Source organism: Symphodus melops (genome assembly GCF_947650265.1).
Source record: "Symphodus melops genome assembly, chromosome: 16".
Lineage (NCBI taxonomy): Eukaryota > Metazoa > Chordata > Actinopteri > Labriformes > Labridae > Symphodus > Symphodus melops.
This window is the reverse complement of record NC_136706.1, coordinates 24,723,899-24,739,692: the sequence shown is the minus strand read 5'-3', so window position 1 is coordinate 24,739,692 and position 15,794 is coordinate 24,723,899.

Below are 15,794 nucleotides of genomic sequence, written 5' to 3'. Positions count from 1 at the left end.
GATAAGATAATCCTTTATTCTTTTCGCAAGCAGAGACATTTACTGTGTGACAGCAAAAAATTAAAATAGATAAAAATAAAAGTGTAGAAAGAAAAAAATATGCATCAAAACAATAATCAAGAGCGAGTAGAAAAATATGCATCAAAAAGGAACAGTTGAAATGTCAGTAAGTTAAAGATGTATAAACAGCATAAACACGATCATGCACACAGTGAACATAAGGATGTTAGTGCACAAACTGTCCCATAAATAAATATTACAATGTAATCAAATAATAATAAAAATACAGATAAGATCAGGAGACATCTTATAACATTATTACTGCACAAGAAGAAGAAGAAGCAAATTCTCCAGTTTGGTGTTTTATGATCTACTGGGAGCTGATTGGTTAAACAGTCTGACTGCAGCAGGAAGGGAGGACCTGCAGTATCTCTCCTTCAGACAGGGCGGGGGGCGGAGCCTGTCACTGAAGGACCTGCGGTATCTCTCCTTCAGACACGGCGGGGGGCGGAGCCTGTCACTGAAGGACCTGCGGTATCTCTACTTCAGACACGGCGGGGGACGGAGCCTGTCACTGAAGGACCTGCGGTATCTCTCCTTCAGACAGGGCGGGGGGCGGAGCCTGTCACTGAAGGACCTGCTGTATAGGACCATGCAGGGGGTGGGAGACGTTCTCCATCAGGGATGAGAGCTTCTTCATCATCCTCCTGTCTCCCTCCACCTCCACAGAGTCCAGGGGGCAGCCCAGGACCTCCACAGAGTCCAGGGGGCAGCCCAGGACCTCCACAGGATCCACGGGGTAGCCCAGGACCTCCACAGGGTCCAGGGGGCAGCCCAGAACCTCCACAGAGTCCAGGGGGCAGCCCAGGACCTCCACAGGATCCACGGGGTAGCCCAGGACCTCCACAGAGTCCAGGGGGCAGCCCAGGACCTCCACAGGGTCCAGGGGACAGCCCAGGACCTCCACAGGGTCCAGGGGGCAGCCCAGGACAGAGCTGGCCTTGTTCAGCAGTTTGTTCAGTCTGTTCCTGTCTGCAGTGGTCCACTCTGTAAAAGACAGGTGATGCCATCACTGAGTCTTAAAAAGTCTTCAGGAGGTCTACCTGCACTCTGCAGGACCTGAGTCTCCTCAGCAGGTGAAGTCTGCTCTGACCCTTCTTGTAGAGAGCCTGTGTGTTATCAGTACAGTCCAGTTTATAGTTCAGGTGAACACCCAGGTACTTATAAGAGTCCACTATCTCACAGTCCTTTCCCTGGATGTTCACCGGTGTGGGGGGAGTGAAAGTCCACCACCAGTTCTTTGGTTTTAGCCGCGTTGATCTGGAGGCAGTTCCGCTGGCACCAGTCCACAAAGTCCCTGTTGAGTTCTCTGTAGTCCCCCTCGTCCCCATTGGGAATGAGGCCGACTTAGAGACTTAGACTTAGACTTAGACTAAACTTTATTGATCCTTTGGGATGACTCCCTCAGGAAATGTAAGGTTCCAGCAGCATGTACAATAAGAGTAAAACATAAAGATAAAAATGTAACACAAAATACAAAAAGTATTGTAAGTAACAATATACAGAATAATACAGCATCAATAATAGAACACTCTTCCATTGGAAGGAAAAAAAACAGAAATATGCATGGAGGAAGCAAAATATACCAAAAAAAGGCAATGATTGATTATTGTTGTGATTATTGCACTTGGTTGAGATTATTATTGCACATACGAGTAAAAAGTGTCCATGTGTTATTGCACAGAAGGAAAGACGCTCCAGCTCCTACCCCTCTGACCCGTGTGCTCTAGTCCCCGTCCCCCCCCCCCCCCCCCCCCAGGTGAGGAGTTGTAGAGCGTGATGGCCTGATGGACAAAGGAGTTTTTGAGTCTGTTGGTTCTGCACTTGGGAAGGAGCCGTCTCTCACTGAACCGGCTCCTCTGGTTACTGATGACAGTGTGCAGAGGGTGGCTGGCATTGTCCATAATATCCAGTAGTTTGTTCAGTGTCCTCTTCTCTGCCACCGTCACCAGAGAGTCCAGCTTCATGCCGACCACAGAGCCGGCCCGCCTGATCAGTTTGTCCAGTCTGGATGTGTGCTGTTTGGATATGCTGCCCCCCCCCAGCATACCACGGTGTAAAAAAGCACGCTGGAAACCACGGACTGGTAAAACATCCCCAGCAGCTTGCTGCAGATGTTAAAGGACCGCAGTCTCCTTAGGAAGTACATCCTGCTTTGTGTCTTCCCGTACAGGTGGTTGGTGTGTGTTGTCCAGTCCAGTTTATTGTCTAGACACAGCCCGAGGTATTTGTAGGAGTCCACAGCCTCCACTTCAGCTCCCTCTAACAGAACAGGTTGCATCCTCTGTCTGGACCTCCCAAAGTCAATGACCAGCTCCTTGGTCTTAGAGGTGTTGAGCTGCAGCTGGTTCGTGTGGCACCATGCAGCAAAGTCCCCCACCAGTGTCCGGTACTCCTCCTCCCTGCCATCCCTGATACACCCGACAATGGCTGTGTCGTCAGCGTACTTCTGTATGTGACACAGCTCGGAGTTGTAGCAGAAGTCTGAGGTGTACAGGGTGAAGAGAACAGGGGCCAGCACTGTGCCCTGGGGGGCTCCCGTGCTGCTGACCACAGTGTCAGACGTGATGTCCATCAGCCTGACGTACTGAGGCCTGCACATGAGGTAGTCCGAGATCCAGTTCACTAGGTGGGGGTCCACTCCCATCCCGCTCAGTTTGTCCCGGAGCAGGGGGGGCTGGATAGTGTTGAAAGCACTGGAGAAGTCCAAGAAGAGGATCCTCACTGTGCCGCTTCCCTTATCCAGATGGGAGTGGGCTCGATGTAGCAGGTACAGGATGGCATCCTCCACACCAACATCTGGCTGGTACGCGAACTGCAGGCAGTCCTGGGCGTGTTGTACCTGGGGTCTGAGTAGGCTGAGGAAGAGTCGCTCCAGCGTCTTCATTAGGTGTGAAGTGAGTGCCACCGGTCGGAAGTCATTCAGCTCGCTGGGCCGGTTCTTCTTTGGAACCGGAACGATGCATGATGTCTTCCATAGGGTGGGCACTCTCCCTAGCTGCAGGCTAAGGTTGAAGAGCCGTTGTAGTGGTTCCCCCAGTTCATCAGCACAGGTCTTCAGCAGCCTTGGACACACTTCGTCCGGACCTGCTGCTTTCCTGGGTTGGAGCTGTGGGAAATTACCTAGACTTCCTGAGACTTCCTGGAGCCACCAAATGAACAAAGGTGTCAGAGAGCCACAGGAGGGCAACATCTTTCTCAGACAGCACCATACGAATGTAAATGTTATTTTATTATCACAGAGTCACTGTCTCCAGACGGACAGGATACAGGAAACTTCAAATAACCATTGTAATGTAGAGATCACCATTTGTTAAGTGTAAGGTCACCTCCCTCTATCTCTCTGTACTGCATAAAGGGACTTGTAATGTAAAGGTTAGACAGAAGATGCTCTGGCCTCTCCTCCGTGCTGCACGTTTTATTAAAGAGATCTGATTCAAGCGCCGCCGTGAAGTTCTTCTTTGAGAATTAGCAACTCTCCACCTCGTAAAAGGAGGATTTTCCACGACAGAGCTTCCTCAGCTGTCCTTTGACCTGGTCTGTGGTAAGATGGGGCGGAGATTGTGTTGAGGAGGGGGGTGTTGTGGTTTCCGGGGGGAGGTGTGCAGACGGAAGGAGGAGAGATGGCTGTGGTGAGGGTGGGAGAGGGGGGGCAGGGACTGGTCGAACCGGTTGAAGAAGTCGTTCAGTTCGTTTGCCCTCTCCATTGTTCCCCCTGCGGCCCTCGGGATCAATAAAGTATCTATCTATCTATCTATCTATCTATCTATCTGGTCTTTGTGTTGTGACCTGTAATGGTCCTCACACCTTCCCAGACCTCCCTCATGTTATTTTCCCTCAGCTTTTGTTCCACCTTTCTCCTGTAGGTGTCCTTTGCCTCCCTCACACAGCGCTTGACCTCCTGCTGTGCTGCCTTCATGGCCTCCCTGTCTCTGCTCCTGAAGGCAGCCTTCTTTTTGTTAAGGACAGCCTTAACGTCCCGCGTTACCCATGGCTTGTTATTAGGGAAACAGCGTACAGTCTTAACAGGGGCGACCACGTCGACGCAGAAGTTCAAGTAATCCGTCACACAGTGTGTCATCCCTTCTATATCCTCACCATGCGGATCCATCAGCACCTCCCAGGCTGTGGTGTTATAACAGTCTCTGAGGGCACTTTCCATCTCTGGGGACCACCTCCTGATGGATCGGGTTTTAAGCAGCTTTTGGACCAGGGGGGTGTAAGATGGCTGTAGGTGAACCAAGTTGTGATCAGACTTCCCTAATAGATAGATAGATAGATAGATAGATACTTTATTGATCCCGAGGGAAATTCAAGGCATCCAGTAGCAGTATACAGACAGACAGGACACAAGACATTAGTTACAATACACACCCGCTGTCCCCCCTCCCCTCTGTATACAATAATCCCCCAAACAAGATTTAGCAGCCCCTATGTGACTAAGAGTAAATATAATTATGTGTTGAACCTGTGCAGTTAGCATTAGCATTAGACTTAAACTTATATAGCATAATGTACATAACCTGTGAGGAGAGAAAAACATGTGCTGGTTAAAAGAGACCTGTAAACAGTTAAAGAGCCTTAGAAACAAAGTGCTGACCTTCTAGAAACTAGTTCCATGTGCATGTACAGAGGTGTTTGAGGTAGTGCCAGAGGTGTGAGTACAGTCATTAAACAGTCAATGCAGGAATGTAAAATGGCTCACCAACTTAAAGGAGCAGTGATTTGCATTAAGTGTCCAAAACAATAAGGTGAAACCAGGAGTGATTAGGGTGATTATCATTGAGTACCCAACTATTGGGGAGCAGATTAGCATTAAGTGTCAAAGACAATAGAGTGAAACTTGACCTAATTAGGGTGATCATGTCAACCATTACAGGTGTAGCATAACACAACAGTAGGAAGAAACCAGACATGATTAGGGTGATTATCATTAAAGTGACCAGTGCTCAGTAAAGTGACTATCAATATGCATTACATTGTCCAACTGGGGGCTGACTCTGAGGTCAGCAGTGCAGATGAGGAGTGAGAAAAAAGTGAAAAAAGAGTCCAGGGATCACCATGCGCTATGGGGGGAGGGGAGTCGCTCTGTATGCCTCCTTCACATTAACATACAGGAGATCTATTGTCCTGTTGTTTCGTGTAGGACAGTCCACAACTTGATTAAAAACAGCCAAACTTGAGTCCAGAGTTGCATGGTTAAAATCCCCAGAAATGATCATAAGTGCCTCAGGGTGCCGTGTCTGCAGCCTCGCAGTGACAGAATGGATTTTCTCACATGCAGTGGCTGCGTCCGCACTCGGATGCATGTAAACACAGATGGCGATCACGTGACTGAACTCCCTCAGTAGATAGTGAGGCCGCAGGCTAACAGCTAGCAGCTTGAGGTCCCGGCAACATGAGACTGTCTTTACGGAGATATGTCCTGGGTTACACCAGCGGTTGTTGACATACATGATGAGTCCCCCACCTTTACTTTTCCCGGTCGCTTTCGACTCTGTCGGCTCTCACGGCAGTGAATCCCAACATGTTTACGTTAGCATCCGGTACTAGGTTAGTTAGCCATGTCTCCGTGAAGATAAACAAGCTGCTCTCACGGTAGATCCGCTGGTTGTTCAGTGCGGACAGCTCGTCGATCTTGTTCGGCAGTGAGTTCACATTCCCCATGATGACGGAGGGAATCGATGGCTTGTATCGCCTCCGTTTCTCCGCTTTCTCGGCTTTTACCTTGGCTCCGGCCTTGCAGCCCCTCGTTTTCCTCCTCAACTCCTCCGGGATGGGGTGTCGTATCCCCGCTTGTCCCATTGTTCTTAGAGCCAGCAGTTTCTCCCGAGTAAAAGTGAGAAACCTGGCTCCTGGTCGGGTATTAAACTTAAGTGTATCCATAGGATATATAAAGCACACGATCTCTTCGCAGGGAAGAGTAAACAAAAGGCTAAAAAGTTTTACAAAAACGTTAAGAAAAAAGTAAAGAGAGAGAGCTGCTGGAGAGGCAGCCGTCGCTCACAGTGCCGGCTGCCTCTCCAGCAGGTGCCAGTTGGTCGTGTTGTGGAGAAGTCTGCAGTATACAGGGTGAAGGGAGCCAAGACGGTCCCCTGTGGGGCCCCTGTACTGCAGGTAACCAGGTCAGAAACACAAAGTCCCGTGTCCGGTTGGTCAGGTGATCCAGGAGCCACGATGTGAGGTGCAGGTCGACTCCTGTGAGCTGCAGCTTGTCCCTCAGAAGCATGTGGTGTTAAAAGCACTGGATGATCCTCACAGGGCTGCCTCTCCAGGTGTGAGAGAGATGACAGCATCATCCACCACGATGCCTGGCTCATAGGCAAACTGCAGCTGGTCCATTGATGAGCTCACCAGGGGGAGCAGATGTTGAAGGACAAACCTCTGCAGGGTCTTCATCAGGTGTGATTTAAGGGCCTGTAGTGGTTGAAGTCTTTGGCAGCGGGTTGTTCTTCACCTTAACCTCGGGGAAAACGTCCCGCTTTATAAACACGAGGTGTGAATTAAAATATAAGGTGGGCTGTATATAATCGTCTCCTTCTCTCAGGAAGGTTCAAACTGAGTGAACTGACCCGGAAGTGTTGAAGTGGCGTCCATGATAAAAACCTTGTTAATAAAAAAGAAAAGGAACGCAGATCATGTCTCACTTCTCTTATTTGCATCGAGTGTCCTCTAAGTTGTCTCTTCCACTTGCGTCTTAGGGTGTGTCTCACTTCCCTTATTTGCAGTCTCCTCGGTCCTCGGTCCTTGGCCGAACAGGAAGTAGTTCCAAAGCCGCCATGTTGAGGATCGTCCCAAAGCTCTGATAGCGAACAGAGGAGAGAGGATGGAGGAGAGAGGAGGCTGATCCGAGGAGCGATGACCGAGGAGACACGAGAGCTGACTTCACGGAAGTCTTTTCACTGACAGACACGCCCCCTTCTCGTATATCAGTCAGTGATTGGACGCTGCACAGGATCAGACTTCAGTGAAACAGAGTTTAATACGGTTTGTAAAATACAGAGTTCATTGTTGAAATCAGAGGCGTCATTAGTCCTATTTTAGTGGGGCTGAAGTGGAAGTCTGAAGCCCCCCTAAAATAATTTGGTGTTTTTATTTAAAAAAAAATGTTTTTTTAATAAAACGTGCTGACAAATTCAATACAGAGTGGACAGAATATGAACTTAAATTAAATATATAAGCTGTCATGATGCTTCACTTCATGGTGTCAGGTAGAGAGAAGCTCTTATCCAATCCACCTGTTCACATAGAGACCGCCCACGCTTACACTCCTGCAGCACGCGTGTGTGTGTGTGTGTGCCCTGTGTGTGTGTGTGTGTGTGTGTGTGTGTGTGTGTGTGTGTACCCTGTGTGTGTGTGTGTGTGTGTGTGTGTACCCTGTAAGTTTTCTTCTCTGCTGCTAGTAATAATGAGTTAGCTGCAGCTAGCAGCTAACAGCTAACAGCAGAGAGTCCCATGTAATGAAGCACGTGCTCCCTGTTTAACTAATACAAACCTAGCTTGCACAGTATGCTACTTAGCTAGCTCGTTAGTGTGAATGCATTGTGAAGGCCCTGCTTGTTTATAGAGAGTGAGCACTCTCTGCACCATATACCATCTTTGGGATGATCTCCTTCCTTCTGGAGCATCAGCTGTGTTTCTCACTTTATGGTCACACACCTGAACCAGGAGCTGAGCTCATTCACTATGATCATCATCACTGGATAATAATAATGATATATATACACTAATAATAATAATCTTCATCAAACTGTCATCCTCATCATCATCATCATCATCAGACATTCAAACAGTGTGAGGGATCAGACCTTCATCATCATCATCATCATCAGACATTCAAACAGTGTGAGGGATCAGACCTTCATCATCATCATCATCATCATCAGACATTCAAACAGTGTGAGGGATCAGACCTTCATCATCATCATCATCATCAGACATTCAAACAGTGTGAGGGATCAGACCTTCATCATCATCATCATCAGACATTCAAACAGTGTGAGGGATCAGACCTTCATCATCATCATCATCATCAGACATTCAAACAGTGTGAGGGATCAGACCTTCATCATCATCATCATCATCAGACATTCAAACAGTGTGAGGGATCAGACCTTCATCATCATCAGACATTCAAACAGTGTGAGGGATCAGACCTTCATCATCATCAGACATTCAAACAGTGTGAGGGATCAGACCTTCATCATCATCATCATCATCATCATCAGACATTCAAACAGTCTGAGGGATCAGACCTTCATCATCATCATCATCATCATCATCAGACATTCAAACAGTGTGAGGGATCAGACCTTCATCATCATCATCAGACATTCAAACAGTCTGAGGGATCAGACCTTCATCATCATCATCATCATCAGACATTCAAACAGTGTGAGGGATCAGACCTTCATCATCATCATCATCATCATCAGACATTCAAACAGTGTGAGGGATCAGACCTTCATCATCATCATCATCATCAGACATTCAAACAGTGTGAGGGATCAGACCTTCATCATCATCATCAGACATTCAAACAGTGTGAGGGATCAGACCTTCATCATCATCATCAGACATTCAAACAGTGTGAGGGATCAGACCTTCATCTTCATCATCATCATCATCATCATCATCATCATCAGACATTCAAACAGTGTGAGGGATCAGACCTTCATCATCATCATCATCATCATCAGACATTCAAACAGTGTGAGGGATCAGACCTTCATCATCATCATCAGACATTCAAACAGTGTGAGGGATCAGACCTTCATCATCATCATCATCAGACATTCAAACAGTGTGAGGGATGATGAAGATGAAGGATGTATTGATAGAAGTTGTAGAGCTTCATATTTGGTTGTTAATCTTCATGTCAGACTCTTTTTAATGGCAGCTCATCACAGAGCGACTCTTTACAAACTCACTGATGTTCATCATCTGTTTAAATGTCCCACGCTCCGTTTAGCCTCTTTTTAATCTCCCTCTTTTCTCCCCTATTAAACTCTGTTTCACTGAAGTCTGATCCTGTGCAGCGTCCAATCAGTGAGTGATATACGAGAAGGGGGCGTGTCTGTCAGTGAAAAGACTTCCGTGAAGTCAGCTCTCGTGTCTCCTCGGTCATCGCTCCTCGGATCAGCCTCCTCGATCCTCCATCCTCTCTCCTCCGTTCGCTATAAGAGCTTTGGGACGATCCTCAACATGGCGGCTTTGGAACTACTTCCTGTTCGGCCAAGGACCGAGGACCGAGGAGACTGCAAATAAGGGACATGGGATGCACCCTTTGAGTCACGTTTGATTTCATGATGTCATCAAAGTGAAGGATTGTGGGAGCTTCCTTTATTTAACACCTCGTGGTGTTATATAAATTATTTTATTGCTAAGAAGGCTCAGAGGAAACATGTTTAAAAGAGCTTTTTGTAGTTCATTTCCTGAACATTGTAGTTTCACCATGGCAGACCCCGCCTTACTAAACTCAGCCGCCGTCACATTATGACATCACCAAGTGGAAATGAGGTCGCCTTTCCTTAATCTTTTATGAAGTCTCCTAAAAATGTAAGCTGATGCTAAAGTGTAACATTCTGAAGTACCCCAAGTGTCCACTAGAGGCTGGCTGCAGTACCTGGAGTGTCCACTAGAGGCTGGCTGCAGTACCTGGAGTGTCCACTAGAGGCTGGCTGCAGTTCCTGGAGTGTCCACTAGAGGCTGGCTGCAGTACCTGGAGTGTCCACTAGAGGCTGGCTACAGTTCATGGAGTGTCCACTAGAGGCTGGCTGCAGTACCTGGAGTGTCCACTAGAGGCTGGCTACAGTTCCTGGAGTGTCCACTAGAGGCTGGCTGCAGTTCATAAAGTGTCCACTAGAGGCGGGCTGCAGTACCTGGAGTGTCCACTAGAGGCTGGCTGCAGTTCATAAAGTGTCCACTAGAGGCTGGCTGCAGTTCCTGGAGTGTCCACTAGAGGCTGGCTACAGTACCTGGAGTGTCCACTAGAGGCTGGCTACAGTTCCTGGAGTGTCCACTAGAGGCTGACTGCAGTACCTGGAGTGTCCACTAGAGGCTGGCTACAGTTCCTGGAGTGTCCACTAGAGGTTGGCTGCAGTACCTGGAGTGTCCACTAGAGGCTGACTGCAGTACCTGGAGTGTCCACTAGAGGCTGGCTACAGTTCCTGGAGTGTCCACTAGAGGCTGGCTGCAGTTCCTGGAGTGTCCACTAGAGGCTGGCTGCAGTTCCTGGAGTGTCCACTAGAGGCTGGCTGCAGTTCCTGGAGTGTCCACTAGAGGCTGGCTGCAGTTCCTGGAGTGTCCACTAGAGGCTGGCTGCAGTTCCTGGAGTGTCCACTAGAGGCTGGCTGCAGTTCCTGGAGTGTCCACTAGAGGCTGGATGCAGTTCCTGCAGTGTCCACTAGAGGCTGGTTGCAGTTCCTGGAGTGTCCACTAGAGGCTGGCTGCAGTACCTGGAGTGTCCACTAGAGGCTGGCTGCAGTTCCTGCAGTGTCCACTAGAAGCTGGCTGCAGTACCTGGAGTGTCCACTAGAGGCTGGCTGCAGTTCCTGGAGTGTCCACTAGAGGCTGGTTGCAGTTCCTGGAGTGTCCACTAGAGGCTGGCTGCAGTTCCTGCAGTGTCCACTAGAGGCTGGCTGCAGTTCCTGCAGTGTCCACTAGAGGCTGGCTGCAGTACCTGGAGTGTCCACTAGAGGCTGGCTGCAGTTCCTGGAGTGTCCACTAGAGGCTGGCTGCAGTACCTGTAGTGTCCACTAGAGGCTGGCTGCAGTACCTGGAGTGTCCACTAGAGGCTGGCTGCAGTACCTGTAGTGTCCACTAGAGGCTGGCTGCAGTTCCTGGAGTGTCCACTAGAGGCTGGCTGCAGTACCTGTAGTGTCCACTAGAGGCTGGCTGCAGTTCCTGGAGTGTCCACTAGAGGCTGGCTGCAGTACCTGGAGTGTCCACTAGAGGCTGGCTGCAGTACCTGGAGTGTCCACTAGAGGCTGGCTGCAGCAGCACAGGAAGTCACATACACACCCATTCAAACAGCCTGTTTTTACAGCAGACATGAACATGTTTACAGCCTGCTTCAAAAAACCAAATAGGTGTGATTAGCTCATGTCTCCATCCACACACACTGTACGGGGGGAATGTTTTGATGACTCAGCAGTTTTGATTGGATGAAGGATCAGAGTTATTCACAATAAGGCGTGTAGCTGAGATGATTGACAGGTGGGCGCCGTGTAACGGTTTGTCAGGAGGCTTAAAACCCGCCTCAGCTCTCAGCCTGTCGTTAGCTTGACTCAAAGTTAGCCTGAGACAGAGGGTCTTTTTTTTCAAACCGTCCACTACACCCTCGCCCTCCCCACGACCCCTCGCGTCCACGCGGAGGGCCCGCCATATTAAGTCCGTCTCAAACCACTTAGCGGGGAGTGGTAGTGGGTCATAAAACCCTCCGCCAGAGAGTCTGCACCGAGGCCCACTCGATGATCACGTGTAACGCCTATTGCGTCCGGTCGTCACAGAAGGAGTGACCTGTACTAAAGAAGGAGTGACCTGTATTAAAGAAGGAGTGACCTGTACTAAAGAAGGAGAGACCTGTACTAAAGAAGGAGTGACCTGTACTAAAGAAGGAGTGACCTGTACTAAAGAAGGAGTGACCTGTACTAAAGGAGGAGTGACCTGTATTAAAGAAGGAGTGACCTGTACTAAAGAAGGAGTGACCTGTACTAAAGAAGGAGTGACCTGTACTAAAGAAGGAGTGACCTGTACTAAAGAAGGAGTGACCTGTACTAAAGAAGGAGTGACCTGTACTAAAGAAGGAGTGACCTGTACTAAAGGAGGAGTGACCTGTATTAAAGAAGGAGTGACCTGTACTAAAGAAGGAGTGACCTGTACTAAAGAAGGAGTGACCTGTACTAAAGAAGGAGTGACCTGTACTAAAGAAGGAGTGACCTGTACTAAAGGAGGAGTGACCTGTATTAAAGAAGGAGTGACCTGTACTAAAGAAGGAGTGACCTGTACTAAAGGAGTGACCTGTACTAAAGAAGGAGTGACCTGTACTAAAGGAGTGACCTGTACTAAAGAAGGAGTGACCTGTACTAAAGAAGGAGTGACCTGTACTAAAGAAGGAGTGACCTGTACTAAAGAAGGAGTGACCTGTACTAAAGAAGGAGAGACCTGTACTAAAGAAGGAGTGACCTGTACTAAAGAAGGAGTGACCTGTACTAAAGAAGGAGTGACCTGTACTAAAGAAGGAGTGACCTGTACTAAAGAAGGAGAGACCTGTACTAAAGAAGGAGTGACCTGTACTAAAGAAGGAGTGACCTGTACTAAAGAAGGAGTGACCTGTACTAAAGAAGGAGTGACCTGTACTAAAGAAGGAGTGACCTGTACTAAAGGAGTGACCTGTACTAAAGAAGGAGTGACCTGTACTAAAGAAGGAGAGACCTGTATTAAAGAAGGAGTGACCTGTACTAAAGAAGGAGAGACCTGTACTAAAGAAGGAGTGACCTGTATTAAAGAAGGAGTGACCTGTACTAAAGAAGGAGTGACCTGTACTAAAGAAGGAGTGACCTGTATTAAAGAAGGAGTGACCTGTACTAAAGAAGGAGTGACCTGTACTAAAGAAGGAGTGACCTGTACTAAAGAAGGAGAGACCTGTACTAAAGAAGGAGTGACCTGTGCTAAAGAAGGAGAGACCTGTACTAAAGAAGGAGTGACCTGTGCTAAAGAAGGAGAGACCTGTACTAAAGAAGGAGTGACCTGTACTAAAGAAGGAGTGACCTGTACTAAAGAAGGAGTGACCTGTACTAAAGAAGGAGTGACCTGTACTAAAGGAGTGACCTGTACTAAAGAAGGAGTGACCTGTACTAAAGAAGGAGTGACCTGTACTAAAGAAGGAGTGACCTGTGCTAAAGAAGGAGAGACCTGTACTAAAGAAGGAGTGACCTGTACTAAAGAAGGAGTGACCTGTACTAAAGAAGGAGTGACCTGTATTAAAGAAGGAGTGACCTGTACTAAAGAAGGAGAGACCTGTACTAAAGGAGGAGTGACCTGTATTAAAGAAGGAGTGACCTGTACTAAAGAAGGAGTGACCTGTACTAAAGAAGGAGTGACCTGTACTAAAGAAGTGACCTGTCCTAAAGAAGGAGTGACCTGTACTAAAGAAGGAGTGACCTGTACTAAAGGAGTGACCTGTACTAAAGAAGGAGTGACCTGTACTAAAGGAGTGACCTGTACTAAAGAAGGAGTGACCTGTACTAAAGAAGGAGTGACCTGTACTAAAGAAGGAGTGACCTGTACTAAAGAAGGAGTGACCTGTACTAAAGAAGGAGTGACCTGTACTAAAGGAGTGACCTGTACTAAAGGAGTGACCTGTACTAAAGAAGGAGTGACCTGTACTAAAGAAGGAGTGACCTGTACTAAAGAAGGAGAGACCTGTACTAAAGAAGGAGTGACCTGTACTAAAGGAGTGACCTGTACTAAAGAAGGAGTGACCTGTACTAAAGAAGGAGTGACCTGTACTAAAGAAGGAGTGACCTGTACTAAAGAAGGAGTGACCTGTACTAAAGAAGGAGTGACCTGTACTAAAGAAGGAGTGACCTGTACTAAAGAAGGAGTGACCTGTACTAAAGAAGGAGGGACCTGTACTAAAGAAGGAGTGACCTGTCCTAAAGAAGGAGTGACCTGTACTAAAGAAGGAGTGACCTGTACTAAAGGAGTGACCTGTACTAAAGGAGTGACCTGTACTAAAGAAGGAGTGACCTGTACTAAAGAAGGAGTGACCTGTACTAAAGAAGGAGTGACCTGTACTAAAGAAGGAGTGACCTGTACTAAAGAAGGAGTGACCTGTCCTAAAGAAGGAGTGACCTGTACTAAAGAAGGAGTGACCTGTACTAAAGAAGGAGTGACCTGTACTAAAGAAGGAGTGACCTGTACTAAAGAAGGAGTGACCTGTACTAAAGAAGGAGTGACCTGTACTAAAGAAGGAGTGACCTGTACTAAAGAAGGAGTGACCTGTCCTCCTCTTCTTTTCTTCCTTCTGTTCACCTGTTTATTTCATTGTGTTTTATATTTAAAAGGGACAAAAACTAAAGAATATTAAATCATGTTACTGATATCTTCTCACTTTTATTTATTGATCATTGTTTTACTGTTGATGTCTCCTTGTCTGCTTTCATTGAAGTCAACCTGTTCTTTGATATTATAATAAATTAAACATTATAAATTATAATAAAGAATGTGGCTCCATCTGATGGTTTTGTTATAAGTCTACACTAATATAAATTTACTACATAAAGACTTTTACAGAATGCAAATTACGTACATTAATAATAAGCCGTTCCCCCAGGATGCCGCTGAGTAACCATGGTAACACACACTTCCTGTTTCCACCTGAGAGAGTGAAGTTTGTCCCAAAGCCTGCTGCTGTATTTCTACCCTCCACCTGGATGGAGGAGACTTCATTCAGCTGAGTGGGACTTCTGACGGAGTCACGGAGGGGGGGTGTGTCGGGGTTGGTTTGAAAAAGGCCCAGCATTTCCAGCACGGAGACCGCCATCCATGGGACTCCAGCGCCCCCTGCAGGGACACACGGGGGACTCCAGCGCCCCCTGCAGGGACACACGGGGGACTCCAGCGCCCCCTGCAGGGACACACGGGGACTCCAGCGCCCCCTGCAGGGACACGGGGGACTCCAGCGCCCCCTGCAGGGACACATGGGGGACTCCAGCGCCCCCTGCAGGGACACGGGGGGGACTCCAGCGCCCCCTGCAGGGACACGGGGGGATGTCATCTTTGTTTTACTGTTATTACAAATTGAAATGTTTGAAAAGGATTTTTTCTTACTGAAAAGTTGTACGAAAGTTCAAAGATTTAAATGTTAATTTCTTTAGTTTATTGTTTAAATGATTTCGAAGCACCAAACTATATAAAGGCTTAAAATAATTCAATATTATTTCATGAAATATGTTATAAATTTACCCTAAAATATCTCAGCTATCCTTCAAAGTAAAGCCCGTTAGGAAACTCTTGTTTTTAAGGCGAGGGCTTTCCTTCATCGTTCAGGTTTATCCTCGCGTTACTTCTGAAGAGCGTTTGAATCTGAAGGGTTCATGAGATCTCCTTTTATCATCTGGGGTCAAAAAGAGCATTACAGTAGAACGAGCAGTCCCTAAGGGGGCCCTGAACTGAACTGTGGGAGGGGGTACTAAAGCCCTGTTTCCACACAGCAGTCCGGTTTGGTTCAGTTAAGTAGCGTCATATGATAGCAGCTAACAGCTAACTGCTAACAGCTAACCGCTAACTAATAAATTCAACAAAGGAGAAAAACGCTCCACAAACCAAACCAACGCTGGAGACATCCAGCAGGTCATCTCCTCTGTCACTGTCATGTGACTCTTTATTACAAGAAGTCAATCCAGCTTTGTTTCAGAGAAGGCTGTGAGCGGCGAGGACAAATACACACGCTAACAATCAATGCTTTAAACACGCCCACCACCTAACACAGGAAGTGACCATTGTTTCAACCAATCAGAGGACTGCAGGGTTTAGCTCCACCTTTTAGGGTCAGATTGATGTTCTTGGCGCCCCAACGGAAGGGTCCCAAAAAGTGGGACGGTACAGATCGGTTATTTGGGAATCTTTCCCGGGATCAGTCTGTGGAAACGCTGCTGTAAAAAGACGGACCGCTCCGGACCGCTCGGTGGAAACGGGTCTTATGTGACCGGAGTGGCCGCTGTCAGACA